This window comes from Schistocerca cancellata, chromosome 3 (genome assembly GCF_023864275.1).
Source record: "Schistocerca cancellata isolate TAMUIC-IGC-003103 chromosome 3, iqSchCanc2.1, whole genome shotgun sequence".
In the NCBI taxonomy this organism is placed as follows: Eukaryota; Metazoa; Arthropoda; class Insecta; order Orthoptera; family Acrididae; genus Schistocerca; species Schistocerca cancellata.
In genome coordinates this window covers 397,063,778-397,068,437 of record NC_064628.1, presented here as the reverse complement: position 1 = coordinate 397,068,437, position 4,660 = coordinate 397,063,778, and positions in this window count along the sequence as shown.

The window sequence follows — 4,660 nt, the reverse complement described above, 5'->3', positions numbered from 1 at the left end:
ATTCTAAAAAAAAACAGTGGCAACACATCGTCGTTTGTCCACTTAGAGAAAAAGACCAGTCACCTCCAAAATTTTTGCGCACTCAGAGAGTGAGGTAGGACAGGAAATTAAAACTCCAATGAGCTATTTCAGCGAGTACTACCCAGATTTTTTTCAGTTAGCATCTGACTGCACTAACAGTTACTACTTTTCGAAGAAAGGGAAGTTGCTTCATACAAATCCTCAAGAGATAAAAAAGCTGTATGGCATGCATGTACTTATGGGATGCTTTAGATATCCTCGTACATGTATGTACTGCAGAAGTCATTGGGTATTCCAACTATTGTAGATTGTATGCCTAGAGACAGGTTCTTCACTCTCACAAGGGAACATCCCCATCGCACCCTCCTCAGATTTAGTTATAAGTTGGCACAATGGATAGGCCTTGAAAAACTGAACACAGATCAATCGAGAAAACAGGAAGAAGTTGTGTGGAACTATGAAAAAATAAGCAAAATATACAAACTGGGTCGTCTATGCGTAAGATAGACAATATTAAGGGCAATGTGAGGCGAGGAGCGCCGTGGTCCTGTGGTTAATGTGAACCGCTGCGGAATGAGAGGTCCTTGGTTCAAATCTGCCCTCCACTGAAAATTTTGCTTTCTTTATTTTCGCAAAGTTATGATCTGTCCATTCGTTCATTGACATCTCTGTTCACTGTAATAAGTTTAGTGTCTGTGTTTTGCGACCGCACCGCAAAACCGTGTGATTAGTTGACGAAAGGACGTGCCTCTCCAATGGGAACCGAAAACATTTGATCGCAAGGTCATAGGTCAACCGATTCCTCCACAGGAAAACACGTCTGATATTTTGTATACGACACTGGTGACAGCATGTGCGTCACATGACAGGAATATGTTGTCGACCCACCTAACTAGTACACTTGGCGAATGGGTGAAAAGTTTCTCCTACCTTGCCCAATTTAGGTTTTCTTGTGGATGTAATAATCACTCCAAAAAAAGTGATGAAAACATATGAGTTTTTCACATAAACTGAAAATAAAAAGTTAAAATATTCAGTCGAGAGAGATTTGAACCAAGGACCTCTCGTTCCGCAGCTGTTCACGCTAACCACGGGACCACGGAGCTCCTTGCCTCACATTGCCCTTAATATTGCCTATCTTACGCATGGACGACCCAGTTTGTATATTTTGCTTATTTTTCCATAGTTCCACACAACTTCTTCCTGTTTTCTCGATCGATCTGTGTTCAGTTGTTCAAGGCCTATCAACTGTGCCAACTTATAACTAAATCTGAGGGGGGTGCGATGGGGATGTTCCCTTGTCAGAACAACACTGCATGTTGTGGACGCTAGCAACATTCCACGTGAATCAGAAACTAATAGATTGTGGAAAGTACAACCTGCAATTAATGTTGTACACAGTGCTTGTTTGAGACCTCCACGCCCCTCTGAAAATGATTATTCTACTGATGAGCAAATGGTACCATTTACTGGACGCTGCACATTGTCTCAGTATTTTCCAGACAAACCGCGTCCTTTGGGAATTAAAAACTTTGTTTTGGCAACAACGAAAGGTTTAGTACTTGATTTTGAATTTTATCAAGGTAAATCAACACCTCTGCCAGATGTTGGCCTCGGTCTTGGACCATCTGTAATACTTCACCTTGCTCAAACATTACCTCAAGGTTCAAGACTATATTTTGACAGATATTTTATAGCTTTGCCATTATTGCAACAGTTACTTGACCTAGGGCTGGAAGGAACAGGAACCATAATGAAAAACAGAGTAAAACCAGTTCACCTGACAGAAGAAAAAAAAATGAAGAGAGGAGATATGGAAGAATTCTGCAGGGACGGTGATAAAACAGTCATTGTCCAGTGGAAAGATTCAAAAGCTGTGACCCTTGCCTCTACTTGTACAGAATGTGAACCTGTAAGCAATGTTGAGAGATGGAGTAAACCAGAAAAGAAGTACATCTTAGTGCCATATCCTGCAGTCATAGTGAAGTACAAACCTGTGTATGGGAGGAGTGGACCTCTGCGACCAAATGATGGAGACTTACAGGACTTTCTTGAAGACAAAAAAGTGGATTTTTAAAGTTTTGATTCATTTACTTGATTTGGCTTGCGTCAATTCCTGGTTACAATATAAAGTTGAATGCGAAGCCAATAAAGTACAAAAGAAAAACACTTTAGATGTTCTTGGATTCCGACAAGTGCTTGGGGAAGCGCTAATTTCTTCTTCTTCAGGACAGGAACATGAAAGAGCCACCAAATAAAATGTACAAGCCAGCAAACACAACATGTGATGAGAAGCGGCTAGACGGATATCATCACTGGCCAACTGTTGATGATTTGCCTTAAGCTCGTTGCTGTAAAAAAAAAAAAAGAGCAAGAAAAGAACGAGAACAAGATGTCTGAAGTGTAATATTTATTTATGTCAAAAGACAGTAATTGCTATCGTGAATATCACTGCAAGAAATGACATAAATATGTAAGATAATCCTGACCCACACAATCGTGTGGGTTAAAAATTTGTATCAAAATTAAAAAATAAAATTTTCTAAGCAATTGGTCCACGATTCTATATTTTTTTTTTAGTTACAAAAATGCATTTATTTCAAAATTTTCATTTCAAGTTTGGGTGGGGGTCTGAAAGGGCTATACGATTCTGGACTTCATCTCTGGGTTGGAAGTCGTCGTTGAGTACTCAGCGTTCAGTAATTGAGAGCACTTCCTCAGTCTATAAATATGTTGAGACGTTATCTGAACTCCATCCTTGTGGCTGGGAGCTCGCGTTTCTCGCCTGTAGAACACAGAGAGGAGAAGACAGTATTAGAGTATATTAGTCAGAGGACCGCCTTCTGCCGTCCTACTGTTTGAAAGAGTTTTTATTTTTGTGGCTGGAGTTCTTCCATCGACGCAGACGTGTACGAGACCAGCACGCTGACACACCAGACACAGTATGTTTGGTGATATCACAAAGTGCTTCGGCTTATTAGAGCTATAAAGCTAAACAGCTGTGATCATGTTAGTTTATTCCCACTGAGGTTCCACACCACCGTAGACCATCTTTGAAAGTAGTGTCTTCTAGTGTTTGGTACATAGATGATGTTAGTCATTTCGCGTTACTGATATTAGATTGCACAGTCATAAAAAGGGACAGAGTTGGGAAATTGATTAGTAATTTTACTTAGGAACTGTAAACTTTGTAATATAAGGGTATTTTTAATCTACAATAAATATATAAGCAGGAACAACATTTATCATTTACTAGGATTAGTTGCCTTCATCATTCATTTATGTTTGGATTGTAATTTATATAATTAAGAGATCCTAAGATCTGCTTCAGAGGGTAGTCAGACAGAGCCAAATCTTCATTTTAGCGTTTATTATTCTCCATTGTGCCCATTCAGTTTACGCCTGCCTGGAGTAACATCTTGGAAATTTAAAATACTAACTGTTCATAACCCGCATGTGCTTAAGATATTCATTATGGCAGTAAACAGTAACAAAACACTTAACAAAGAAATACATGAGAACAATACTAGAGGTAGAGAGAGACCCCACAACATATCTCACGGAACAACACTTTGTGAGAAAAGCCCTCACTATGCAGGCATAAAACTACTGAATTGCTTCCATCCTAATATCTCCAAATTGCCCATTTCAGAACTAAAAATGAAATTAAAATTATGACTAAACAATCCTGTGTATTTAATAGGTGAGTTTCTAGATTTAGTACACTCATATGATGGAAGACCTATGAATCTCAGATCTTAGACTGTGTCACAAACAGTAAATATTTGAATCTCAGATCTGAAGACTGTGTCACAGACTCTAAATTTCTTAACCCATGTATTGCAATAGCAAATTGTTTTTATGTGTAGTCCATGTATGTAACATTGTTCTCTCAGCGAAATTTAGAAAACGTTGTATAGATAATAAAGCCAGGCAGTAATATGTAACTCTAGTTAGTAAGGCTCTGACTTATCCAGAAGACTGGAACAAAAAAAAAAAACTTTTTTAGTTATCAGTTGATGTTGGATCAAAATAAATAAATAAATCAGTTTATATAGGACAGACAAGCAGAAACTTTAATACCAGAGACAGAACACAGAAGAGCATTAAAAAGTAACAGCTGTCATTTCACATTTGCTGAACACCTTATGGACAAGAAACATAGCCCAACAGACATCAATACTGATTTTAAAATTCTCAAATGCAGCAACAGCCCCCCGCAAAAACTAATAATTGAAGAAAGTTATCAAATACAAAAAGCTATAGTCGAAGAAAAGCAAGTAATAAATGCAATGGAACTATGTTCTCTGCTCTCAGAGAATTATTAGATAACACCAACCCATAGATCCCCCCACACACAGACACATACATACATACACACTCATAAAACTAAATTATAGCAATAATGATAAATTCTCAAACCTACTATACCTCTTTTTTTGCACACACACACACACACACACACACACACACACACACACACACACAAATACAGACTTTTGAGAGATTCAAAACAACCACCAATGACATCTTCAACTGTTCCACTGTCAGCCATCTTGTAACCGCACTTATAACTGTTCTACCGTCCGCCATCTCGATTTTACAGTGGGTAAACAGTGGCAGCGACAACTCGACACAC